General features: G+C 34.4%; 1 protein-coding gene across 2 annotated transcripts in view; it reads right to left on the bottom strand.

The window, feature by feature from the left end:
* The window catches only part of RELN (reelin), a 560,642-nt gene that overhangs the window by 524,106 nt on the left and 23,600 nt on the right, over positions 1-12,936 (bottom strand). The window lies entirely within an intron of this gene.

The raw sequence follows: 12,936 nt of genomic DNA, 5'->3' as shown, positions 1-12,936 counted from the left end.
TTTATCAATCAATGTCAATCAATAAATACTTATTAAGCTCTTGCTACATGATAGTGTATTATCAAGGCGATAATCACAACATGGACAATTACTGTCAATATGCCTATGTAGACTTTTCACATAGAAGGTAGAAGAAGTAAACCATTTATTCAGACACCAGAGAACCAGGTCCCAAAACCAATAAGTCCAACCCATCCAAGCAGCAAACAAATTCCAGAACCAGTAAGTCCACTTCATAATAACAGCAAAGAATCTAAAACAGGGAGCCAAGCCATTCCATAACCTTTCTGCCCCCTGCTGGGGCCTTGCCACCAACAAACACACTCATAGTACAGCTAGCACACATCTGCTCTCTCCCTCAGTTCTAAATTGCTCTCTCCACATTTCCTGTGACACACTTTCCTCTTCCTCTCAGCCAGCTTCCTGTGAAGCAAGCAGGTCACGTGGGCCTATTAATGGGTGGGAAAGATCTTCAAATTTAAATTACCATTACAGATAGTCAAAATGCTAAGCACTAAGGGACCCTCCTCCAAAAAGAAGTAAAAACTATTCCTTACTTCACGGAGTATACAGTCTAAAGAGCAAGAAAATATGCATATACATGGGTAAATACAAGATATATACAAAAGAGATGGAAGACACTAGCAGCTGGGCATGCAGAAAAGGCCACACACACACAGAAGGTGATATTTGAACTGAGTCTTGAAGGAGATTTTTAAGAAGGTGAGGTGAGTAGGGAGAGAATTCTAGACATGATAGATAACTACTGTGAATATATGAAAACAGGAGGTGGAAATATCTGTACTGGAAATAGTAAATAGGCCAATATGACTCTGCCGTGGAGTACGGACCGCAGAGTATAATGTGTATGATTGGAAAGGTAGGAAGGTGCTACGTTGTGATGAGTATTAAATGTCAAACAGTTTATAATTGATCCTAAAAGTACAGGGAGCCAAAGAGATGGCATGATCAGACTTACGCTTTAGGAAAATTATTGTGTCAGTTTTGTAACAGTTGGATTGGAGTGGGAAGATATTTGAGGCAGAAAAACAAACCAGAAGGCTTTTGAAAGTCTTTGACTTTTTGAAAGTCAGGATGAGAAGTGATCACCTAAAACAGGGAGGTAGCTATATGAGTAGAGAGAAGGGGACATATATAAGAGATTTGCCAAAGGCACTAAGAAATTAAGCTAACTTGTCCAAGGTCAGTTGGCCAGTATGTGGTCAAAGGCAGGACTTGACTGACTCCAATCTTGGATCTCTATCCACTATGCTATGCCAATTCTATATCAAAATATAACTCTATATAAATATATAGATATGAAAGCAGGTTATACAGGCACAAAATTCAACAGAACAATAGGTGGCCTACATATGCTGCTTTAAAGTTTACAAACTACTTTACACAGTTATGCATATTGTTCATATCTGCATATTGATTCTTACAACTCACTGAGGTAGGCATATGTTATTATATGTAATTATATTATATGAGGTAGGCACATATTATCCCTATTTTCCAGATAAGGAAACTGAGGCTGTTTAAGTTTTTTTGTAGTATTTTTGTGAGGTTTTTTCTTTTTGTTACCATGGTCACACAGTTAATGAATTTCATAGGTATGGATTCAAACTCCAGTCTCTTCTGATTCTGACTCCAGCACTCTTTTCATTCTACCTTTTCAAAAAGGACTTTATCTTCATACATCTATTCCACTCCAACTATGGAGGCTTCCTATGGTGACAGAAGAAAGTTGTGTGACTCTGTGTTTATGCAGCAAAGCTGTACATCTTGGGGAGTCTAATTTGTCTCAAGTAGTAAGTCTTCATCCAAGATGGGGGCAGAGGGTAGGTGGAGAGAGGTCCAAATAACCAATAGTTATCTTTCTGATGACAAAACAAAAAATGCCTAATTTCACCTAACTGCCTAGTAGGAATAGCAGGCCCAGTTCACGCATATGAGTTACAAATAGCCAAAAAAAAAAATGAAAGAGCCCACATGATACAGTATATCATGTGCTTCCAAAGAGAGCTCTTTGACAGACAGTCAACCTCATTTTCTAAACACTACAATCTGGTGTTGAGTGGTATAACATCAACTTTTTCCTATATTATCTGTGCCAAGCACAGGGATGAGTGAGTCTCTTACAATTATTTAAACTAACAGACTGTTGAAACTATTTTGTAGCCAGTGGAGAGACTAATGTTTTAAGCCTCAGATATAGTAACAGATTGTTTTATGCTGTTAAATATTATAGCAACAAATGAGACTGGTGTTAGTTTATATTCCCACAAACTTTGATTCAATTTTAATAACATATATTAACTATCAAAGATTCATTTCTTAAAGATGAATAATAACAAGCAATGTCCTCAGAATATGGGTTTGAGGGGCAACTAGGTGGCGCAGTGAGTAGAGTGCCGGCCCTGGAGTCAAGAGGACCTGAGTTCAAATCCGGCCTCAGGCACTTAGCACACTCACTAGCTGTGTGACCTTGGGCAAATCACTTAATCCCAATTGCCCTGCCCTCCCCCCTCAAAAAAAAGAATATGTGTTCAAAACTCTTTTTAAAGAAACACTTTTATAACAAGTAGACAGCACATTACTGAGTAATAATAAATGTTGACAAGAGGTACATGCCTTTGGATTTCTTCAATGTAGCCAAAAGTGGTTTCCTGATAGATGGTTCATATGAAACTACTAAGATCCAAGATTAAGAATGAAAAGACCTTTCATGGACAATGACCATATAAAAAAAACCGATGATGCTGATGATGTGATAAGAGCTATTTATAGCGTACTTTACGGTTTGCAAAGCACTTTGCATATATTATATCATTTGATCCTTATAACAACACTGTAAGATAGACATTATTCCCCTTTTACAAGAGAGGAGATTGTGGCTGAGAGAGGTTGTGACTTGCCCAGGGTCAAACAGACCTAGTGTCTGCAGCAAGATTCAAACTCAGAACACGTGAAGTCGATCAACAATATGATTTCAAAGAAATATCAAAAATGGTTGTGTATGTGGACTGATTTGTAAAAAGAGATAAGGATTTTGATGGTAATTGAGAACCAGAAATCATAGGTGGGTTATCCTTCAGAATCTAGGATATATAGATTAACACAGATTAGAAAAGGAAATGATAGAAACTATGCAACACATCATTTGATAGGCTGCAAAAATTTAGCAACTACCAAACACCCAGCAACACATTACCTGGCAAAAGAATCATAAAATGCTTGCTATTCTAAATAAATGAAGAGATGACAAATTTTCATGCTAGACATATAAACTTCAAAATATATTTGAAAGTTCAACAAATAAACTGCACTAAAATCAGGCTATTGTCACACAAAGAACTATTGACTTCAATCTCCGACACACAACATTAATACATACAAATTTAGGAACAATAATAAACTGCTGTTAATAGATATTGCTATACTAATTACTCATAATCTCCAAGGTATAACAAAACGAAAAGCTTTCAAAATACAGACACCTAGCAGAAGAAATAAAAGTAATGTGAAAAAAATTAATGCATGATCAACTTTGATATCATATCTGCAACTGATATTAACCCCAATATGATTTCAGCGAGCTTGCATCATAATACTTTTAATCAATTACAGAAGGCAGTAACATTTATCCATCAGTGCAATAGTACACAGAACATTAAACATAAAAGAATAACAGTTGGATATTGATTTGTCTCAAGACCATTTCTATCTAAACTTTACTAAAAATAAGAAAAAGATTATTAGTAGCAATAACAACAATTTATACTAAAATACAGTATACAGTGAACTGAAGTAGAAGTCCCACCTACTCTGATGCTCCATAATATTATAGAGGTGACCCAGGGTTCTTGCATATAATTATAACAGAGTGAAAATCTCTTATAGATCCTACTAGTTCTAAACATGAAGCTTTTCTAAAAAAAAATCAACAAACTTTGATTTACTAATAATATTTTAAAAGCTAATATTTATTAAGCACTTTCTATGTACCAGGAACTGTCCTAGGTACTAAGGACACAATTACAAAAAAAAATGAAATGTTCCTTGCTCAATGTATAAGGAGTTTACATTCTAAGGAGAGAGAAATCAGCTCAGGTGGTACCTGAGCTGCACAATATGGAATGATAGTGATTTTGTGAGGCAGATATGGAGAGGAAGTCTATTTATTGCCAGAGTAGGAGTTGGCACCCTGCAAGGACACAGAGACTAGAGAGGGAGTATGGTGGGGGAATTTTAGCTTGCGTTGTCTGAGGACCATTTTAGCTAAGTGTAGAGTGGCATGTGCAGGTGCTGAATTCTTAGACCAATAGTCATTAGGTAAGGTTATAATCTGTTTCACTGTACAAGTGCCTGAAGTACTGAGAGATCACAGCTTTATACTTCCATAGTGTTTTATGGTTACAAAACATTTTACATACATATATTCTCATTTGAACTTCACAACAGCCCTAAAAGACAGGGATTTAGGGATAATGAAACTGAAGCTCAAAAAGTTAACTGACTTTTCTGATGTCACAGTTGGTAAGTAGCAAAGTCATGATTCATACTCAAGTTTTCTGACTCTAGGCCTAGAATTCTTTTCATAGGAGCCACCAAGAACAAAATATGGCAAAAAAAGAAAAATACAAAATTTTTCACACTTTCTTTTCCTTTCTGTGCATCAAAATCACATGATTATATTTTTAATTCACATCCAAATATATTTCTCTATTTCTCCACAGGAGATTGCAACACCGAGGACTATAGCTTTCCATGCTTTAAGTAATTAAGTATGTTGCTATGAGTTCAAGAGTAAGTACCTAGAAATTTCATCTTTTCTCTGAAAAATTCTTTTATAGACAAGTGACTTAACCTGTGAAGTTCAGTTTCCTGCTCTTTAAAATATAGATAATATTATTTTTGTTGTTGTTCAGTCATTTTCAATTGTGTGACTCTTACAATAGCAATGTAAGGTATGTGGGGATATAGTGAGGGCCACATTCTGGGAAGATAAAGAACTGTGTGAAATATTTGGCAACATGTCTTGATTTTTTACAGATTTTTAGGAATTTGAACATATTTTTATTGTTTTATTTGTCTTTTTCTCCACTAAAGTCCTAATTTTTAATTTAATTTTTTAGCATGTAGGTAACTACCATGAATTCTTGAGAGTGATACCAGCATAGTGAAATCTCTGATGGGTTATCTCAAGCTAGAGAAGTTTTATGTACATACCTTTTGATGGTATGAAGGTGACAATGACAATTACAAGTCCAGTTTAGAATCATAACCAGGTTGGCCACAAGGAAATGGATTTTTTGGCCACAGGAATTCTTAAAACATATTTTAAAGGGGGAAATATTGCAAGATGCATCCATTTAAGGATTACCACAGAGACAAAAATATCCTTGAAGAAACTGAAGAAAACATTTGCATTTATTTTGTTTCTCAAGTGTATATTAAACATGTATTATTCTAGGCTTATGAAATCTACAAGACTATAAGTCAAAATGATGGAGAATTTTATTTTGTTTTGTTGCTGCTGCTTTACTTATGCTTGGAAATATGCTGATAGGTCACAACAAGCACTGGGCATACTAAAAAATGATCAATAAAAGAACACAGAATAAATCAGAGCAAATCCTGGAAAATCCTAATAACTTAGGAGGTACAGGAGAACCTTTTGTCCACATGAACAAATATCATTCAAATTATTTCAAACTTTAGAAAAAAATTAAAATAACTTATAATATATAGACAATATGCTAATAAAATTATGTCTTCTGTGACAAATTTATAGTATTGAATTTATACTTAAAGAACCCATCTCCTTGTTTTGATTCCAAGTCTACCAATATCTGTAAGATGGAACTGAACCTTTATTCCAATTGGTTTGTGCTAAGAATAAATGATTGTGACAGTAATGGCTATAAATTTGCTTTTTATTTCACATATCTCTCCTATTCACCTGGTTGGATAAAACTCATTCTTAACTCATTTTTTAAGCCAACACAGCATAATCCTTTGTTTTGTTTAAGAAATAAATCACATAAGTCTAGAACGTTAATGCAAATATTATTTACTACTCAGTGATCTCTCATTTCTTACACACACACATTTGATTATAAAAGCAGGTAGCTTTTTTATTTTCATTTTCTAAAATGAAATCATTTTCATTTCTAATACCAACTAAGAACTCATTTGGTCAAATATCTAGATTTTTCTCTTTCCAACCCTGAAAATCAAATGTTAGGTGAATATTTACATTTATGTATTATGCTTATCAGTTTACAACCTTAGAACTAAAATTTCCCTAAGGAAACATTAGCTCTTAGAGGTAAACATAAGTTTTTTAATTTTATCATACAGGGATGACAATCTAAATACAAAATAGATAAAATTATCTAGCTCTGCTTCATAATACACAATTGAATCAAATAAGCAGAAATTATTTACATCTAAATCTGTGATGAACTGCTAAAAGCACAGGCTTGAAATAATACTCTAGAATTTTCCTTTATTTTTCTCATATTTCCAAATATAAGCATCAAAGTAACAAAATAAACACTTTTCTGAGACATCTAGTTGCAAAGGTTATTGTGCAAAGCTACGGGTAATTCTTCTTAATTCAGACACACTTTGTGGATCTACAATTTAATGGACACAGATATTCTCTATATGAACAAGAATTTCAATCCTTCCATGCCTTCTTAAGTATGAAGAATGGCTGAAATTAGAATCTAAAGGGGAAAATCAAACTCATTATTATCCCTCTAAAATTGTCTTGTCATCATGAACTCCATACATATGTTAATTTTACCATCATTTTCCTTCTCATCCTGCCTTTTCAAAAGCTTGGCATCATGGTTGAGTCTTGCCTTACCCTCGCCACACTAGTGTCCTGTAATTTGAAATTCCTTTTATTCTTCTCCATTCACAAAAATCACAACATTTCATAATTGGTAGATGTTTTGGTAGCTCTCTAATCCAACCTATATCCCCCCAATTCCTTCTGCAGTACATCAATTAAGTGTATGTACCCATTCTTTTTCACAGCCTTCACAATAATTAAGGCCCTTACCATTCACATAGAATGGTATATAGTAAAGAAAGAGGGTCAGATTTAGTGAAATGAAATTCTCTTAGTACCAGAAGAGAAAGAAGAAGGGCAATTATTTATTAAGCTCCCTGAGTGTGCTAAGTGCTTGACAAATGTTATCTCATTTGACTCTCACAACAATCCTGGGAGGTAGGTGCTATTTTTATCCCCAATTTATAGTTGAGGAAGCTGAGGCAAGTAGGTTAAATGACTCGCCCAGAGTCACGCAGCTAGTAAATATCTGAGGCCAGAGTTGAATGAATGCAAGTCTTCCCAACTTCAGGCCCAGTGCTCTAACTACTGTATGACCTAGAAGACTTTGGTTCCCATCTTGACTCTTACACTTATAAGCAGTGTGATTTTTAATAAGTCACTAAGCTTCCGAGCTTCATCTCAAATATAAGAAATATAAAATCTAAGATGATTTTTAAAATTCCTTCTTCTTCTGAATTCTAGAATATTTCCCAATTCTAATCCTTATCTAATCCTTATTCTAATCATAACAATGCCAAGCTAATCTTTTAAAAATACTGCTACTATGGCATCACTTTACTCTCTTCCCACCACCAAAAACAAACAAACAAAAACCTTCAAAGGTTCTTCAGTATCTACAGGATAAAGTCCAAATTTAACAGCTGGGCATAGAAGGTCCTCTGCATTCAGCTTCCAAAATCTTTTCCCTAATTAGTCCTTCTGCGGAAGTATTCTAGTCTAACCTCCTCTATTCTCATGTGCACTCACAACCTTTTCCTTCCTAAAATGCCTTTCCTTTCCACTTATCAAAATCATACTCATATTGAAGTACCCATGGCAAATCCCAAATGTCTCATGAAGCTCTCCCTGATTACAACCACCCAAATCCATTCAATCCAATCAACATTTATTCAGTGACAAAGACAGGCTATATATGGGGCACTAGGCTAAATTCCTCTTCTAAATTATTAAAGCAAATATGCCACTCATTAGGTTTAAAAGTTATGGGTTTATATCATCAGCTATGTTTGCAAAAAAGTACCACTCACCAGATACTTATCATTCACTATTTTGTTAGTTATCTTTTCCTGTGTACATAATTTTATCCTACCCAACTACACTGTAAACTTCTTGAGTAAAGCAACCACATTTAATACTTTTTATCTTTCCCACAGAACCAAGCACTAGACTTAACATATAATGGACTCACAATAAATATTTACTGGCTGATTGAAAAAAATCATTTCCCACAAAATGAAAGAAAAAATTAAATGTCACTTATGATAATATATGAGATATTTAGTTTTCAAGCAACACTTCTCTTAAGCAAAGCTGTAAATATATAGGGGTTACATAGAAATTATATTCACAGTGAGTCAAGATATAAAAGAGCTAGAAGTCAAAGTGTCATGGGTAATTCAAAGGATGTTTATGGGAACACTCAGGACCTTATTATCAATTAGTCTGACAAGCAGGTCAGTAATCATCAGAGGTTGTTCACATGGGTCAGTGGTCCATATGAATCAAATGAATAGCAAAGTGATCTCTTGGATGACAAAGGAAGAATCACAATAGAAGCTATCCTTACTGGCACCATTGTTGTGTCCCAATAGAAAATAACCTCAGAACAACCACAAAAGAATACCATTCTGTTCCACTAAAAATTGCCTCCTGTATATGATAATGCCATAGTAAGAAGATAATGTGAAGAGAGTTCGCACTTCTTTTGCCCTTTTTTTATGTGCAGATGGAAGATTTTCATTCCCGATATAGCCAATCCAAAAGTTTATGTGTTCAGAAGATAAGAAAAGGACCAAAATAGCATAACATGCAAGGAAAATTTAAAAATAAAGTGAGAGGAGAGAAGAGAAAAGAAGAGAAAAGGAACGTAGGGAAATAAAAATAAATAAGGGGGTTGTCAAAAAAGGAAGAAAAGAGGAAAAGAAAGACGGGCAGCTTATAGTCAGAGAGGTAACAGGTCTTAATATATCCATTTTCAAATCTAATTTTAACCTAGTTGCCTATTCATCTCATTGAAATCAATTTATAAGCATAATTACCTGAAACTAGATTATTAAAGGGAGAATGTCAAAGAGGAAAATGGAGACCTTGAAAATGAACATTTTAATTGGTTATCTAAAATAGAAAATCTTAAAAGTCAAATTATGCTTATGTACAAATCAAAATTACTCATGTTTATGAACCTGAGTATTACAAGATTCAAAATAATTCAATATGAAACAATGGTTCTATTTCCAAATTAAAAATAACGTAAGGAATGTCAAAATCTTCAACAGATGATATGATGGTAAAAGGGAAAATTCATCCTCCTTTTATGGGGCATCTATATCCCACTTTGTAGGAATATAAGCTTCATTCTAGTTAGAAACTAAAGCATTAATTGAAATTTTTAGTAGTGAGTTATTAATCTCAAACATAATATTACAGTTAAATATTTCAATTCATGCCTCTCTTTAATAACCTCCATTTTATCCAATCACATTCTTCTAATCAATCATATTCCAGTGTTAGGGCAAACATTTCTATGGGGATTTTGAATGTACACCTCTAAAGTCCTTTAAGGCAACCCAAAGGACATAATTATAAATCCCTCTGCACCTCAGGAATCAAACTGACATGAGCATCATTATACTGACCCAACTAGGAATGGAAAATACAATAACCATTTTATATAATTCTAATGGGATCATAACAATGCCTTCTTTCCTTTTAAACTTAACATTGCCCCCAAGAAATAACAAATATTTATTTCCTTTCCTAAATCTGCCTTTTAAAAATTCATTTAATTTGGGCATAGTATTCTTAACTTAAAAAAGATAAAAATAATAAGCTTAGCTCTTGACATCAAATCTCCACTGTGAAATGCATACTGTTCAACTCTTAAATCAACAGACATTATTTCCTTTCAAACATAAATTTCAACTTAAATCAAATTTCTCCTGTTATAAAGCCCCATGTATCCAAACCACTTTGGTTAAAGTAATAATTTTCCAAATTACAACTGCATACTGTCTATTCATTCAAAACTCTATTGTCCAACTGGTGAGGAAAAAGTGATCTATTCAATGGTGCAATATGCCAGCAGAGCTAAGCTCTCTGCATTAGCCCTGTTCCTGGCAAACAACACTGTTTAAGAACACCTAATCTCCTTCATTTTGTAGGGAATAGACATAGGCATAATGAGCAAATAACTATGACGACAACAATAATAGTAGACTACTAATTGTCATAGCATCCCTGCCACTGGGAAGAAATTGCTCCTGAAGAAATTAAAAATCAAAGTTTTGTCATAGGATTGCAGGTTGGCTGGTCCTACTTGAAATCATCATGAAAATCAACTTGATACAAAGGATAGTGAAAGGAATGTCACTCTGTCATGTTCTGGTACTGCAAGAAAGCGTGATACATTGGAACAAATAAGAAATACCAATACCCTGGCTGCAGGAAAATAGCACCAGCCATGAAAGCAGACAAACCGTAAGTACAAGTAAAACGAACTGAAGACAAAAACATTTTCATTATATGCCAGTATCATAACAAAACTGGAAATAGTTTTTGCCAATTAGAGGCAGCAGCCCTGTGTGGTATTTTGTCAGTGATACCCTCAACTCCGAGGCACATACAGCATCCTGTTGACCAATGCAAGGCAACCACAAAATAACAAAACAAAATGAAAAACAGCTTTAGCACTAAACCTAGATTAGAGGAAATAAGAGTGGAAATTGAAGAGTTTCTAAAATCTAAAGAGGGAAAAGCTGAAGTCACTGAGGTCGTTGAAAATATTCACAGCCCAAACTCCAGAAACTACCTCTCATAGCAAAACAGATAACAAAACAGCAGCATTACATAGGAAAGTAAATAAAAGTCATATGAGAACAAGATGAAATTCTTATCCGCATTGTCCTGCCTGCTACTAGATTTTTTACTAAAGATGCTTTCAGTGAACCTAGAGATAATGAGCTTGTCTTAATATTTTAATTCTAATACAAAAGGCAGTTTTTACCCCCATATAGAGCAATACATAAGATATCACATACAAAAGAACATCAGGATAGTTACCTGCCCAAAGGCTATTTTTATCTGAACTCCATCAAAAACGATGAAAATGAGATAATAGTAAGAAGGATGGCAATAATGATGCTAGAACAAAAGACTAATAGGTGACATGGAAAATGCTGTGATTCCAAAATACAGTGAAAAACCCTGTTGTGAGTTTAAAAGTGACATATTTGATAAAACTGGAAATGGAGTTAATTTATCCTTTAGAAATAAGTCTCCTATGCAGTCCTGTATCTTCCTCATACTCAACCAAGTTCATCTTTAGGAATCTCAAAATGTTATCAAAGTATATGAGAAAAATCAAACAACAACATACCAGGGCATCGACAAAAGGACAAAACACAATAGTTAGGTCTTCAACCATAGTTTCCCTTATGAAACTGTATAAATAGGATAAAATAACCAATTTCCAGGGCTTCAATTATTCAGTATCCCACAAGACTTTACATATAAACATTTTTTTCCAAACTAGTATCTTTTTCTGGAAAACCTAGAGAAGAAAATCTGGGGTGTGTACAATTTGTTGGCATGATATGTTTAGCAAAAGTGGCAAATACTAGGTTTAATCAAGGAACACTAGAGGTACTGAAGAATAAAAATGGGTGGGTTAAGGGAGAGGCTCATAGTGGATGGAAGGAGGCAACAACATGAAATAAATAAGGAACTACATTGAATTAAGAACATTTATTAACCACTTATCTGTGTTAAGTACTCTCTTTAACACTGGGGATACAAAAAAGCAAACAAGATATATCCTCCCCTCAAGGAACCTACACCCTAAGTAAGAAAAACAACACATAAAGAAAGCTGGAATGGGGATACATACGTGGTAGCATGGTTTGGAAATGTCGAGGAAGTAACCTAGTGACTTGGTTCCAGTCAAGGTAAGGTGAAAGAAACAAAGTAGAGAAAAGTATTAAAAAATGTATAATATCAAAAGAAGATGGGCTGGTAATATGGTAAAAAAAAAAAAGTCAGATGATTAATAGAAAGCCTGTGGTCCACCTAGTATAATTGAGAAGTCAAATGAAAGTGAGCAAAGCCACCATCAAGTTCAGTGAAGCACATGATGGACTTATCAGAGGATATGGATGAGTATAACACAGAATTGAAAGGCATGGATGAGTTGCAATCAGCATTTCTGGAGAGAGTATCTACAAGAATGAGACCACAGATCCATCTGAGTATCTATAATACCATTTCTTGGATGCAAGTTATTACTGATAATATAATGCTCCCTACTAATAATGAGGATGCCCTTGGGATCACTTGAAAATTTTATTTTTTGGAGATTATAGAATTCCATAGTTTGCAACCATATGGATCATCCAAAGAATATTCATGTTAAAAAGATGAGGTTTTATGTGAGGCAGTAGCTTGGAATCTTTGAAAGCATTGTGTGGTTTCCCAAAGATAATCCAGTTCATGCTTTCCTCTAATCAATTCTCAGCCCAGCTCATTGTCTCTCTTCAGGGCTTATCCAAGACAGATACACTGTTGAACTTACTTAAGTGCCTATCAAGATGCATATCACAGTCTGGGCAATGGGTGTTTTTCATCCATCTGGTTTTTCCACTGTGGATTGTTAGATCAATATAGTAGGTATGGATTCATTTACTAAGTTATTGTAGAATTCTAAGGCTTGGTTCAATTAGTAAAATATCATCCACAAGGTAGCACATCATAATCTATAGGGAATCCCTCCTCTTCCACATGGATTCTGTGGAGTACATTTTCCATGGTAAGGGTAAACACTTTAGGAAAAAATACACATCACTCTTCTA

Source organism: Trichosurus vulpecula, chromosome 5 (genome assembly GCF_011100635.1).
Source record: "Trichosurus vulpecula isolate mTriVul1 chromosome 5, mTriVul1.pri, whole genome shotgun sequence".
In the NCBI taxonomy this organism is placed as follows: domain Eukaryota; kingdom Metazoa; phylum Chordata; class Mammalia; order Diprotodontia; family Phalangeridae; genus Trichosurus; species Trichosurus vulpecula.
The sequence above is the reverse complement of the archived record's forward strand: the minus strand, read 5'-3'. Positions and strand labels throughout refer to the sequence as shown.